The sequence below is a fragment of the Octodon degus genome, unplaced genomic scaffold (genome assembly GCF_000260255.1).
Source record: "Octodon degus isolate 3935 unplaced genomic scaffold, OctDeg1.0 scaffold00080, whole genome shotgun sequence".
In the NCBI taxonomy this organism is placed as follows: Eukaryota; Metazoa; Chordata; class Mammalia; order Rodentia; family Octodontidae; genus Octodon; species Octodon degus.
This window is the reverse complement of record NW_004524656.1, coordinates 6,551,046-6,566,912: the sequence shown is the minus strand read 5'-3', so window position 1 is coordinate 6,566,912 and position 15,867 is coordinate 6,551,046. Positions and strand designations below refer to the sequence as shown.

At 42.5% G+C, this 15,867-nt stretch overlaps 1 pseudogene; it reads right to left on the bottom strand.

The window, feature by feature from the left end:
* Positions 1-9,541: 9,541 nt before the first annotated feature.
* Positions 9,542-9,972, bottom strand: LOC101560628 (annotated as a pseudogene).
* Between the last annotated feature and the right edge of the window lie 5,895 nt (positions 9,973-15,867).

The window sequence follows — 15,867 nt, the reverse complement described above, 5'->3', positions numbered from 1 at the left end:
GTGCTGGAATCAAACCCAGCGTGTGCATGTCAGGCAAACATTCTACCCTAAACATAAGTAATGTTTTTATTATAATTAGTGCATATTAATTACACACTTTATTAAGCTTTGCTGTGACATTTCCATACACACATATGTCATAGTCTGTATGGACCCTTCCTACTGCTGTTAACTCTCCTTCTTCCCCAAAGAGGCCCCTCTTATTGTCATGCCTTCCCAGCACCACGCCGGTACCACAGATGAGAGAAAACTGCAGTACTTGTCTTTCTGATCTCTAGTTTGCTTAACACAATGGCCTTCTTTTTCTTTTTCTTTTTTCTTTCTTTTTTTTTTTTTTTTTTTTTTTTTTTGCAGTACCAGGGATTGAACTCAGAACCTAGCACTTGCCAGGCAAGCACTTATTCCACAGAGCTACCTCCCCAGTCCCTACAATGATCTTCAGTTCCATCCATTTCCCTGCAGTTGACAGGATTTCATTCTTCTCTATGGTTAAAAGCCGCTCCGTGTTTATCATCACCACTCTATCTTTATCCATTCATCCAGTGACAGTCACCGAGGCTGATTCCATAGCTTGGCTACTGGGAAAAATACCACAATGCACATAGAGGGTATGCGGGGAGCTCTATAGCATGCTGACTTTGATTCCTTTGGGTACATATGCTAGTAGTAGAGCTAGATCACATGCCAACTCTAATTTTAATTTTTTTGGTGTTTTTTTTTAATGGTGTTTTAAAAATTCATTTAAATGCCATACACTGACTTGCATTTATTTTGATACATCTTTTCCCCATGGTGAGTTAGAGAAGCCTCAAACCAATATAAATATTTCATAAATATGTGGCCATCTGGGTATACACCTGCACAATATCTTACATCTTTCAACAAGAAAAACACTGAGGGAACCTGACAGAATTAGCAAGGCACAGCAAGAATCTGCTCCAAATGCTTGTTTCTGTGAGGTGAAGACATCACACATCTGTTCAATTAAGAAAACCCTCACGGGCTGGTGAGATGGCTCAGTGGTCTAAAGCACCTACTTAGAACAAGCTTAAAGCACGGAGACCGCGGTTCAATCCCCAAGCACCACAGGTCAGCCAGCCCTGCCCCCTGGTGGGTTGAGCTGGCCACACACACACACACACACACACACACAAATAAATAAATAAAATTTAAAAAAAGAAAGAAAATCCTCACATCTCAGGCCCCTTTTATTTTTTTCAAGTAGGGCACCAGTTAGGTGCCGAATGGCAGAGCTACATCCCCAGCCTACGCCATGAGTTCACAGCGAGCGGCGGCTTCCAGCAGTTCAGGCCCCTTCCCTTTGGGTCTCAACGAAGTGCACTTCTCTGGGAAGGGCAGGCTGGCCCTTTGGTTGTGCACAGAACCCTTTCTCTTTGACTTCCTTCTTTTCTGTTAATTTTCCTTGGCACATTTCAGGAAGCTATCTCGACTCTGAGTATTTAATGTGCCCATTACGCTATGCACATTAATCCTCTTGGCGAGTGTCTTGCCCTTAACTTGCTTGTTTACGACAGTGCCAAGAGCATGCTGGGTAGCATTATAGACTGTTCTAGTTTTGCCATGGTGACATCTGTGTGGCATTGCTTTTTGCGCAGCACCCACCACCTTGATGTCTACAATGTCACCCCTTTTGTAGATTCACATGGATGTGGCCAAAGGACCAGCCCCATGTTTTCTAAAAGGTCTAGAGAGCACATACGGGCTGCCATCCTCTTTGTCTTTGTGTTCGCTCTTCTGGCAAATTACTGGAAGATGACAGTTCCAAGTGAAAAAATATTTTGTTTTTTAAGGAACCTCCATGTTGTTTTCCAGTGGCTTTACTAATTTCTGTCCTTACCAACAGCGTATCTTTTCCCCACATCCTCACCAGCACCTTTTCTTTATTGTTTTCTTGGTGGTAGCCATTCTGGCTGGGGGCAGATGGAATCTCAGTGTATTTTTGACTTGCATTTACCTAATGGCTACAGATGTTGAACACCTTTTCAAATGCTTGGTCATTTGTACTTCATCTTTTGAGAAGTTTCTATTCAGCACATTTGCCCACTGTTGATTAGATTACCTGTTTGGTTTTTTTTTAATTTAATTTTTTGAAATAGGGTCTTGCTTTATACTGCAGGCTGAATTTTTTTTTTTTTTTTCAGAACCGGGGATTGAACTCTAGCCCTTGTGCTTGCCAGGGAAGCGCTTATTCCACTGAGCCATCTTGCCGGCCCCTACAAGCTGAATTTAAACTCATCACATAACCTAGGCTGGCCTCCAGCTTGTGGCATTATGCCCAACTTATCCTTTTGGCATTGCTTTTTTTTTTTTTTTTAACTTTTTTACATATTTTAGATACACATGTCTATAATCCCTGAGTGCTGAGATTATAGACATGTGCCATTATGCCCACATCTGTAATCTCTGAGTGCTGGGATAACAGACATGTGCATTATGCCACCTTGGCATTGCATCTTTTATTTATTTATTTATTTATTTATTTATTTATTTATTTTCAGAACTGAGGATTGAACTCAGGCCTTTGCACTTGCCAGGGAAGCATTTATTCTACTGAGCCATCTTCCTGGCCCCTTAACTTCTTTATTTAGTTTAGGTATTAGTCCTCTGTGAGAAGAATAGCCAGCAAAGACCTCCTCTCATTCCACAGGCTGTCTCTTCACTGCTGTTTCCTTTGCTGTGCACCTTTTTCAGTGACGTAATGTCATTTGTCAAGGCTTCCTATTATTTCCTAACCTGTTGGTGTCCCATTCAAATCGTCGTCTATAGCAATGTTTTGAAGTGTTTCCCTAGCGGTTTCCTCTAGTAGCTTTAAAGTTTTAGGTCTTACATTGAAGTCTGCTGTAGTTTGCATTGATTTTAGTATTTGGTGAGAAATAGAGACCTAGTTTCAATCTTCCACATGTGGATGTCCAATTTCCTCATATCTATTTATTTATTTTCATTTTTCTTTATTTATTTTGGTACTGGAGATCGAACTTGGGACTTTGTTCTTGCCAGGCAGGCACTTATGCTATTGAGCTATATCATTCAGCTATATCGCTCATCTGTTTATTAAAGAGGCTATTTTTCTCCAGTGTGTATGTTTTTGGCTCCTTTGCCAAGAAATCAGATGGATTTCTTCCTAGGTCAAGAATTCTATTTTAGGGCCAGGGAGATAGCTTAGTAGAATAAGCACTTGCCTGGCAAGCGCAAGGACTTGAGTTTAATCCCAGGTTCTGGAAAAAAGAAGAAAGAAAGAAAGAAAGAAAGAAAGAAAGAAAGAAAGAAAGAAAGAAAGAATTCTATTTTGTTGGTCTACATGTTTTTCTTTATGCAAATATGGTGTTGTTTCTGTCACAATGGTTCGATGATAAAATCTATCTTTATTTAAATAAACTGTTTCATCCCCAGTACCGCATGCCGTGCCAGCCCTGCTCCTGGGCATGCTGAGCCTGGCCACCGAGTGGAGTCTGGGCATGATGGCACACGCCTTGTAATCCCAAGCACTCGGGAGGCTGAAAACAGGATTGCTATGAGTCCAAGCTGTGTAGTGAGACCTTATACCAAATATATAAAAATAAACAAATAAACTGTTTCATCAACCACCTTTTTTTCTTTATGCTTTTACTATGTCCTTCTCTGTTGGCTCCTCCTCTCAATCTGCATTCACGTTCAAGCCCTTCTCCACTGTACACAAACTAATAAAACAGTGTGCCTTCCTCATTACCTATTGAGAGAGGAGAGAGGAAATGGGATCCACTGACAGGCTCCCAAAGACCAGCCCTATACCAGGAGACGTCCTGTCAAAAAATCCTGCCCGCTGGGGCTCTGCAGTAGCTGTACTATCTCTGCCTCTCCACTGTCACTGCCACTGTCCCAAGGCAGGAATTTTTTTCTCTTTCTTGTACTACTGCAGTAGCTTTCCGGCCTTTCTCCTTCTAACACTTCCTTCTCTGGCCCTGAGCTGTTGATGGCCCACTCAGATTGTTGCCCACACCACTATTTTTAATGCCCAATGCAAGTAGTTTTCCCAGTCAGATCATTGTCCAGCTCCAGTCTTTAATGATTCTTTATTACCTAATAGATAACATTTGAAACCTTTTGTCTCCCTTCAGAATAAATAGGAGGCCCCTGGAACTACTTTCTCCGAGGGCCCAGGAATGAGGTTGGGCTTACTGACCTGTGGGTCACTGCTGACTGAAGATGATTCTTAATTTTTATTTTGTCTTTGACTATTTTTATCCTTCTGCCAGCAAGTGTAAGGTCCTGAGTTCAATTCCTGGTATCACACACACACAAAAGCACTAGAACATGCCTTCCCCAATGGAGTACTTTTTTTTTTTTTTTTTTTTTTGCGGAACCAAGGATTGAATTTAGGTCCTTATGCTTGCCAGGGAAGCGCTTATTCCACTGAGCCATCTCCCTGGCCCCTCAAATCCACTCTTTTATCGAGCTTCACTGATTCACCCCAAATGCTCCTTTACACTTCCATCTCTTGAAGCTTTTTTTTTTTTTTTTTTTTTTTTTTTGTGGAACCGGGGATTGAACTCAGGCCCTTGCGCTTGCCAGGGAAGCGCTTATTCCACTGGGCCATCTCCCTGCACCCCCCCTTTTTTAAATTTTTTTTTTCTCGGAGCTTTTTCATTGCTCAGGTATGACAAGTGGGTTTCCTCAGAACAGTCTGGGTTTTCCCAGGGTAATTATTAATGGCATGGCTGCTTATTCTCAAAAGTGTCCCTAGCTGGACAACAAATTGTATAATCACTGTAGTTGTAGCTTTGTCTCATAGTAGTTGTAAACATGTTCTATTTCCAGATTTATGGAGGACAAAAACAAAGTGATGTTCATCTTTCTTTTACCAATAACATCAAGAATCAGACGAATTTTGTTTACATATAGTAGATGCTCAGGAAGTGTTGGTGAATGGATCGAATAATAGACTAAAATAATGTACTGTATGCTAAGAGACTAGCATAACATCTGATGCATAGTAAATGTGTTTTTTCTTTAAATTCAATGGATGTTATTTGCCTTTTCCTCAAATGATTCCAATGTTATATTTCTCAGAGTTTTTTGCTTATAAACTGTGCTACATAATCTAGTACCCAAATATGTACTGGCTTGTTTTCCCTTGTGGAGTCTTTTTAGTTTTGTTCTGTTCCCTGTGCCCCTTAGAAGCCCTTTTAAGGTAGGTGTGATGTTTTATAGTTCCCCATTCCACATAGAGCCAATTCTTCTTTGTAAATTGTGCAGTGTAGAGATGGCCAATATTTATTGGCTGTTTAATTTGCAGAAAGAGTGAAGCAGTGACAATGACATTAAGTTAGATGCCATAGTCAGTGCATGGTCACCTTCTTCTTTGTGTGTGTGTTTTTGTTTTGTTTTTTTTTTTTTTTTTTCATTACCGGGGATTGAACTCAGGACCTTCTGCTTGCCAGGCAAACACTTATTCTACTGAGCTATCTCCCTGGCCCCTTTCTTTGGAAATACAATATCCTGTATTCTTCCAGCCAGCAAAAGTAGGAGCTTCAGGTATGTCTACTCCTACTATTATCAGTAACTATAAGCATATAGGTGAGAAGGATCAAGTGATCTTGCAAAAAGCACATTGCTTTTGGAAGCTGGGAAAGCGTAATTATGGATAATAAGACTCAGGTTTGACTTTGTAAGTCATTTAACTTCCTTAAGCGTAAGGATGATACATATGCCCCTGGGGAGACTGTAAGATGAGTAACCGAGAAATACAAGTGAAATGCTTAGTCTGGGGTCTGACTCATTATAAGCCTCAATAGACAAAGCTATTTTTACAGAACAAGCTAGGCAGCTGCAAAGCTTGTTTTGCTGCTAAAGGTGAAGCTAGCTAATATAATTAACTTCTCAAATTTTTAGTTCATTCTCGTTTTCAGTGTCAATGGCAAGTTATAATCTTGTTCATTCATTCAATCTTTCATTCTTTTATTCACTCACTCACTATTCATTTATTTATTCTATGCCAGGTTCACAAGAAATATTTATCTGATGCTCTTGGATAAATAATGAAGTTACAATGAGTAACTGGGGGAAATTAAGACTTTTTTTCGTATATTAGGGAAGGGTCTAGAGGGTGTTCAGGGTCTCACTACTAGATTGGACTCTGTTGATCCACGGTTCACAGCCTCCCAAGAGCTGGGATTACAGGCACACGCTCCCACACCTAGTCTCAATTGCCGCCTCAGCACACCCCTGGGGCAGGGCTGGCAAGGCAGGTCTGGGGATCAAAACCCCAGCCCCTGCGCACAAATTTCTGAGCTATACCCTCGATAATGTTTCCACACGCGCACAAGACGCCCTGTGCCCAGGACCAACTCATCATGCTGAACGCTGGAGGTGTGAGTCTAGTCTGGCCACCTATCTGGGACCCAGCCAAGAAGACAGAGCATTCCTTTTAGTTCTGAAGCCCATTACCTATATGCAGCAGGTGAGCACCCCATACTTTTGTGTGTGTGTATTTTCCTGGTACTGGGGCCCACATCCGGGTGTGCTATACCACATACCTAACCTTTTTTTTTCTTCTTCTTTTTTTGAGTCAGGGTCTTAATTGCCAGGTGGGGGAGCCTGGACTTCTGATCTCCACGCCTCAGGCTCCTTCAGTGCTGGCATTACAGGTGTGTGCCACCACAACTGGCTGAGCGTGTTATACCTCAGGGCAAAAATCAAGGTCACAAGACTCCATGATCTTCAGTTTCCTTTCCTCACTTCTAGAGTTCTCTTCTACAGACTCTAGTCTTACTTCCTTCACTGATATCACTTTCCTCCAGTACACAAATCATTTTAACCTCTGTGGCATCAGCTACCAAATCTCTATTACTGTGCAAAACTCTTGGTAACAGAGTTAATTCATAACTTTATTTTCACCAAGGACTGGATCCATTTATTTCTCTCTCTCTCTCTCTCTCTCTCTCTCTCTCTCTCTCCCTCTCTGTCTCTTTCTCTCTCTCACACACACACACACCCACCCACCCCCACACCCCACACCCCCACACAGATTTGAATCCAGGGCCTCAGGCACAATAGACAATCATTGTGCCACTAGGTCACACCCCTAGCCTGTCTTATTTTTCGTATATCCGACACTTCGCATATGGAGTGGCATTTGGTAGGTTCTCAGTACATATTTACTAAAGAAAATCTTGAATAAATTATTCCTTCCCGGGCTGGTGAGATGGCTCAGTGGTCTAAAGCACCTACTTAGAACAAGCTTAGCAAAGCACAGGGATGGCGGTTCAATCCCCCAGCACCACATGCCAGCCAGTCGCGCCCCCTGGTGGGCTGAGCTGGCCACACACACACACACACACACACACACAAATAAATAAATAAATAAATTTTTTATTTTTTATTTTTTTATTTATTTATTTTTAAAATTTTATTTATTTATTTTTATTTATTACATTTATTTATTTATTTATTGTGTGTGTGTGTGTGGCCAGCTCAGCCCACCAGGGGGCGCGACTGGCTGGCATGTGGTGCTGGGGGAATGAACCGCGGTCCCTGTGCTTTGCTAAGCTTGTTCTAAGTAGGTGCTTTAGACCACTGAGCCATCTCACCAGCCCAATAAATAATTTTTTTAAATAAATTATTCTTTCCCTTTAGTGTCCACTTCATGAAATAACTTTCCAAAGACCTACACGAGTTAGGCACAGTGGTACACACTGAATACAGGCTTCCTGGGGTCAGGTGAGCCATCTCCCTGGGGATTGAGCTCAGCAATGCAGATGAGGCCCTGCATCCTCTTCTCAGTACTTGGAAAATAAAAAATGACTTGTAAATTATCTCAGTCTCTACTCCCTCATCTTACATCCAGTCCATGCAGGCCATTGGGTTTAACTACTAGCAGATTTTCTGACTCCATCATCCACTCCTTATCATCCAATAACCCCCACCCTTACCTGTTCAGAATTATCTTTCACTGGCGTGTTTACTGCTCTAATGGGCTGTCTTTACCCTTTTCTTTAAGTATTGGGGATTGAACCCAGGGAGCAGGATCTCACTACTAGATCAGACTCGTAGTGATCCACCTGCTCACAGCATCCCAAGAGCTGGGATTACAGGCATGTGCCACCACACCCAGTCTCAATGGCCATCTCAGCATGCCCCACGGGTGGGGCCAGCACAGCAGGCCCAGGGATTGAACACCCAGCCCCTGTGCCTGCTTGTAGGTGCTTAATCCACTGAGCTATTTGGCTGACCCTTTTAATTCTTACAGGAAGATACCCAGAATAGATATAGTGGGCTTGGATGGAATTTCTAGGGTTACCTTTTTCTTTTCTTTTTTTTTTTTTTTTCCTCTGTGTGTGTGTGTGTGTGTGTGTGTGTGTGTGGCCAGTTCAGCCAACCAGGGGGCGGGGCTGGCTGGCATGTGGTGCTAAGGGATTGAACCGCCGTCCCTGTGCTTTGCTAAGCTTGTTCTAAGTAGGTGCTTTAGACCACTGAGCCATCTCACCAGCCCACCTTTTTCTTTTTGAGACACGATCTTGGTATGTATTCCAGGCTGTCCTTTTTTAAAAAATTTTTTTGGTTCTTATTTTGTTTTGTTTTTGAGACAAGGTCTCAATGTGGTCCAGGCTGGCCTTGGATTCATTATGTAGCTCAGGCTAGCCTTGAACTCATAGCAAGACTTCTGCCCACCTCCTGAGTGCTGGGATTACAGGCACGCACCACCATGTTTCACTGCAGGCTGTCTTTGAACTTACCAGGTAGTTCACACTGTTCGCATTTGTAGCAGTCCTCCTGTTTTAGCCTCTAAAGTGTGGAGATTATAAGAATGTGCAACCATGCCTGGCATAGTTTCAGGTTTTTAAGGAGTTTCCATATTGATTTCCAAAGTGTTTGTACTACTTTGCTTTCCCACCAGCAATGTGGAAGAGTTCCTTTTCCTTTACAACTTTGCCAGCATTTGTTGTTTTTGTGAATTCATGATGATAGCCATTCTTTCTGGGGTGAGATGGAATCTTAGTGTCCTTTTTTTTTTTAAACTTTTTTGTTTTTTGGTGGAACCGGGGATTGAACTCAGACCCTTGCACTTGCCAGGGAAGTGCTTATTCTACTGAGCCAGCTCCCCAACTCCCTTAGTGTCCTTTTAACTTGCTTTTTTTTTTTTTTTGTGGCCAGCTCAGCCCACCCTGGGGACAGGGCTGTCACAACATGTGGTGTCAGGGCTCGAAGCATGGTCCCTGCACTTGCCTAAGCTTTCCTAAGCAGGCAATTTTTTAAAATTTCATTTTTTTAATGGCAAAAGATTTGAATATTTTTCGTGTACTTATTGGCCATTTGTCCTTCTCAGGTATGTCTGTTCATTTCAACTGTCCATTTAAATTTGGGGGGAGGTCTAACATTTTTTAATTCTTTATATACCTTAGTTATTAGTCCTCTGAGGACCAGCTAGTAAAGTTGTTCCATTTTAAAGGTTGTGTCTTTTCTGTGCAGTTTCATCTGTTATGTAGAAGTATGGAGGGGTTTGCAATATGAAAATTTATTACTAATGTCTTTTCATCATCGAAAATTATGATTTTGGTCTTTCCTTCTTGCCTTTGTAGACAGCTAAAAGAGAGACATTGGCTACTTTAACAACCTTAAAGCAGACTCCAGGAAGGTCATCAACGGCATGACCTTTTTGACCAAATCCAGCCACCAGCACTTCATTGTTTTCCTCAACGAAATTCAAGCACCCATCATTAGGGAAAAAGTCTGTGATTTTCTTGCTGTTCTTCATCAGCTGGACTTGCACGCACTTCCTGTTGGCAGAATTGGGCTGCTTGGCCTCAACCCCTGCTTTTTCCAGCAGGATCCCCTTTGCATGGGAAGCACCCTCAAGGGGCTGGCCTTCAGGGCTGTGCCCAGATGGGCCTTCTTGTACTGCTTGTCGTGCCACTTCTGGTCCCGCCGGTGACTGCAGAGCTTCCTGGCAGTACAGAGGCCGCAGCACTTGCCCATCCTGCTGTTGCGAGGGCCCGAGTGAAAGTGCAGAAGCTTTTAAATTTGATACAATCACATTTATTGATCATTGACGTCATCTCTTGTGCAATTGGGGGTCTGTTCAGACAGTCCTTGCCTATGCCTATGTCTTCAGCAGCTTTCCCTCATCTATCTTCCATTAGATTCAGTGTTTCTGTTTTAATATCTAGTGGTATGAGAATCTAGGAGGTATGCAAATGTCAGCAAATCCCTACAAGGGTTATTTTGCTTCCATACTCACTTTGTATGTGCATGTGTGTGCATGCTAAGTCCCTCTTTGCCTTTCCTTTTAGGGGGCAATGGCTAATGGATGTGGGGTATCTGCCTTACAGCTGTATCCAGTCCACCAACTATAAATATTTATTTCCCTCTGTGAACCTTAAATCACTACTATCTCTACCTAACTCTGTGGCCTGCCGGCTCATGAAGCATCCCTCTTGCTCCAGGCCCCTCTATCTGTGTACCCCAGGGCATGGTAACTGTCTGAGTTGAGGCACTTTGTTTATTATGTTGGCAAATGGGGAAACAAACAGATCTAGGCTGTGTTCCGCATATAAACAGTGAGGGGGTGGAGCAAGGAGTCCACTGGATCTATCTCCTACACATTCAGACTCAGCCTCCTCAGAAAACCGCATACAACTGGTCAGGTATTGCACCACAGAGGGCTTCCTGAGTCCACTGCTGCTTACACTTCTCACGGTTCCTATGTCTAGCCAGCCCCCTCTCCATGACTATCTCTGTTGCTGTCTCCCACCCAGTCACTGTAGTAGGGTGACACTAAAAACACTGAAGTACTTTTTTTTTTTTTCAACTTCTGTTTCCTAGAGTAGCTCAGTCATAGACAAGAAGCCCCTTCCCCAAATGGGTTCTGCTGGATCACTCTGCATTTCCAGTTGCTTTCCAGTGAGCTAAGAACATGCTCCAGATTCCCTGCAGTGGGAGGAAGAGGACACAAGACACACAGATCTACATGATATGAATTCTGTCCAATGCTCCTACTTCAGCACAGCTAGTTGTTCATTCTGCTCCAGCCACAGAGGACCTTAGAGATTTTGATCATACCTCCTAGATTCTAATACCACTAGATAGTAAAACAGAAACACTGAATCTGATGGAAGATAGATGAGGGAAAGCTGTTGAAGACATAGGCATAGGCAAGGACTGTCTGAACAGACCCCCAATTGCACAAGAGATGACATCAATGATCAACAAATGGGACTGTATCAAATTTAAATGTTTTCCCCACCTCAGGCTCTTTAAACTGACTCTCTTTTCTCTGGAGCAGCCTTCCCCTTTGCTATGTTGATGGGCATGGATTGGGATCATTCACAGACTATTAGGCCCTGGTCCCTGGAGGTCTAGGGCTTAGGTGACAAAAGCAATCAGGAAGTACAGAGGCAGAACAGCTTATCAACTGTTTATACAGTATGCATCACAGTGACCAGTTTTTTCTAAGAGCCAGGAGCAGTTGGAACTGGAACAGGAACTACTACCAGGGCAACTAAGAAACTGAAGTATACTGGCTGGAGGTGGTTGGGTATTTTCTGTTACACTATCACAAAATCTGGTTTATCTACTTTATAATACTTTTTTTCCCCCCTGTATTTTAGGGAAGGGTCTACAGGGTGTTCAGAGTCTCACTACTAGATCAGACACATAGTATCTGCCTGTTTACAGCCTCCCAAGAGCTGGGATTACATGTGCATGCCACCACGCCTAGTCTCAATGGCTGTCTCAGGACACCCGGGGGGCGGGGGGGGGGTGTCAGGACTGGCATGGCAGGTCCAGGGATCAAACCCCCGGCCCCTGCACCTGCTTGCAGGCACTTTAATCCACTGAACCATTTGGCCGGCTTATAATATTTATCACAGATCTAATTTTGAAAACCCTTCATTTGCTGATTTGCTTGTTGTTAGTCTCCCTTGTTAGAACATAATTTTGGGGGCCATGCCAGAGGCAGCTCTACAAGAAAAGCGGGCAAACCAGCATTGGCCCTAGCCAACTCCGCACTGTAGATTCCACACCCTAGCCGCCTGAAATCACCAAGCTGTTCCTGGCTCTGCATTTTGGTTCCCCTTAGCACAAGACTGCAGAAGCAATGACCAACTGACCAACTTAGTCATGCACCAGGCCAGTGTTCTGGCAGAGAAGATAAGGCCTGAAGAGTTGGCAGCTTCAGGCAGTAATAAAGGGGGGACCAGCAGCACTAGCCCCAAGTAAAGCTCACAGCTGTTGTAAACTACAAACAGCATGGAGACTTATTCCAACAGTGATTTCTTCACAGCAGGATAGAGTTGGAGAAGAAATCCTATACAGCGCCCACCACACTTCTAAAGAGAATTTCATCAGGGGTCATTTTGGGGAGGGTCGATTATGTGGAGCTGAGCCACAGAACACCTATACTTCAGCTTTACTCCAGAATTGTCAGCATTACTTACCACAGTGACTGGGTGAGAAGTAGACGCAGGAAGCAGCTGTGGAGAGGCTGAGGGCTAGACATAGGTCCCCTGAGTTCCAGCTCAGATCAGGAAGAACCAGGACACCCACTCCAGAGTGGGAGGCCAGGCTTACTGAGATAGGTGATGGCATTGAGTTCAGCAGTCTGCTTGAACCCCCACACCATGACCTCTAACCAGTGGAGACTGGTGGTCTGATTGTGTTCCTGTTTAACAACATGCGCGGGTATGTGGCTCAGGTTAAGTAACTGCCATGGTCTGAGGTTGACTTACAGAGGGGCCTCTGAGCAGGGGGCAACTTCACAAACCCCAGGATATAAAGCTGAGTGGAAAGGACTGTGACTTGCTAGTCTAAGACTGCAGGTTCTATGTAGGGGTGGCTGAGGCTAAAAATTATGAGGCCCATCTGAGAGCAAAGAGCACCTGGGGCAAACCACGTGCTCAAGATGCTTCAAATCAGAGAACACAAAGCCAGAGACAATCCAAGCAATTAGTTGCTAGGCAAAGCTGTGCCATGTGACACCAACTTTGTCAAATGCAACCCCTGTAGTGGTTGGGCAGTTCCTTTCCTCCCATCCAGAGAGAGAGAGAGAGAGAGACCTCCACATGACTTCAGCTTTTGTCTCTTATCTGTGTTTTTCTCATCTTCTCACTGCCCCCCCCCCCCTTTCTGGAAGGAAACCACTCTTTTGGAAAAACAGAATAATTTTTTTTTACCCTTTTTTTTTTCTCTTCTTAATTTCATGGTGGTGTTCCCCCTATTTTCTTTCTTTCTTTTTCTTTTTCTTTGGTCTTTTCCCCCTTCTTTTTACAATTATCTTTTAAATTTTTCCCTTATTATTTTTTCTTTAGTTTGTATTTTTTCTTTTCTCTCTGTGTTCTATTTTAATACTATCAATTTCCTTTCACTCTTTTTTTCTGTCTTTGGGACAAGGTCTCACTGCAATTCAGGCTGATCTTAAGATCTTTTGTAGTCCAGGCTAGTCTCAAACTTGCAAAAATTCTCCTGCCTCAGCCTCCCAAGTGATAGGATTACAGACATGCACCACTGCACCTGACCATTTCCTCCTTAATAGGAGTCTTTATTTCACTTTTATCACTTTCTTTTCCTCTTGCATCACTTAAGTTTTCAAATTTTACTTTTTTCATTTGCTCAGACCTTGCACGCTCCATCTTTTCTACTGTAACTGTTAAGGTTTAGGAATCTATTGATCATCATATACTATCATTGCTGAATACTGTTCTATCGCTAGTGGAAGTAAGGTTGTTCCACATAGTAGATATTTATTGTAGGTCAACATTTGGTTTGCCTTTGTGTTTATACTATAACTGCAGATCTAGTCTCTATGCTAAAGGCGGGATATTAGCAGTTTTTAGGATAAATCAATTTGACATTATTATTGCTACTAATTTTATTACTGTAGCCAAAGTGACATAGTTGTTGCTATCAGTTGGTTTTCTCTATATGACAATATCAGAATGACCTTGTTTTCATTAATGATACCATTCCTAGAGAACTGGGCGATGGGTCAAATACATTATAGCCTCCCTTCCAAAATAAATGGAGGTGGTAGGGTCCTGTGACACAGTCAAAGGCCTGTCGTCAGCAATGCCCAGAGTGTACCAGTGAAAAGCAGACACTAACTAAAGAGAGCCTCATGCTAGCAACAGGCTTCCACTATAATGAACCCTCAATCTTCAGCGTATCAACAAACAAAAGATTTTTTTTTTTTTTTTTTTTTTTTTTTGTCAGAACTGGGGATTGAACTCAGGCCCTTGCGCTTGCCAGGGAAGTGCTTATTTCACTGAGCCATCTCCCTGGCTCAACAAAAGATATTGAAACAGAAGACAAGGCAACAAAATAGCTCCAAAAACTCCTAGTTTCCCCAAAAGTGATCTAAGCGGCACCAGTGTTGAGAAAATCAAAAGCCACAAAACCTAATTATTTGAAAAAGTAATGGAGGAGAGAACAAAACAGATCAATAAGGCTCCTGGAAATTCCTCAGACAGAGAGCTAACATCCAAAATATATAAAGAACTCAAAAATAAAAATTAGATCCCCCTCAATTAAAAGGCCCGATTAAAAAAATGGGCAACTGGGGCTGGAGAGATGGCTCAGTGGTCTAAAGCACCTACTTGAAACAAGCTTGGCAAAGCACAGGGACCGCGGTTCGATCCCCAGCACCACATGCCAGCCAGACCCGCCCCCTGGTGGGCTGAGCTGGCCACACACACACACAATAAATAAATGTAATAAATAAAAATAAATAAATATTTAAAAAAAAATGGGCAACTGATGAATAGATACTTTTCAGAAGAAGGACAAATAACTAATAAATACATGATAAAAATGTGCAACACTGCTGGTCATTAGAGAAATGCAAATTAAAACAGCACTTGTGATTTTATATTACCCAGAAAGAATAGCTATCATGAAGAAATCAAATAATAAAAAATGTTGGTGAGCCCAGGGGGAAAAACAGGAATCCTTCTACATTGTTGATGGCATTGTAAACTTATACCCTCTACGGAAATCAGTGTGGAAATTCCTTAAAAAACTAAAACTAGAAATTCCACTTGACCCACCTAATCCCCTTCTAAGTATCTTCCCAAGAGTTAAAGACATCATATTACATGGGTACTCATTTACAGCTGGACACTTTATACTATTTAAATCTTGGAAATAGCCTATAAGCCCATTAACAAATGAATGGATGAAGAAAATATGATATCTATAAACAATAGAATATTATTAATAATATACTAATAGAAGGATAAATGAGTCATTCATACATAAATGAATGCACTCTGAGACTTATATTACATGAAATAAATAATACACACAAGCTTAAATGTCACATGAGTTTTCTTATATAAGAAACCCAAAACATAAATAAAAAACAAAATGAAAGATAGATGATAGAAATTAGGCAGATCTTTTTCAACTTGGAGGGAGAGTAGGAGATGGAGGGAGGAGGATGGGAGGGGAAGGAAAGAGGATGATAAAAAAAAAAAAAAAAAAGAATCAGAAAATGATGGAAGGGCCGGCCAAATAGTTCAGCAGATTAATGCGCCTGCAAGTGTGCGCAGGGGCAGGGGTTCTGCTATGCGGCCCCATCCCTGGTGCGCACCAAGCCGGCAATTGAGACTGGTGGTGGTGGTGCACACTCCTGTAATCCAAGCTCTTGGGAGGCTGTGGACAGGCAGATCACTATGAGTCCAATCTAATAATGAGACCCTGAACACCCTGTAGACCCTTCCCTAAAAAATACAAAAAGAAAAAAGATGGAGGCAGGACTTTTGCAAATGGGAAGGGGAGGGGGCCAGGGAGATGACTCAGTGGAATAAGTGCTTCCCTGGCAAGCGCAAGGGCCTGAGTTCAATCCCTGGTTCTGCAAGAAAAAAAAAAAAAAAAAAG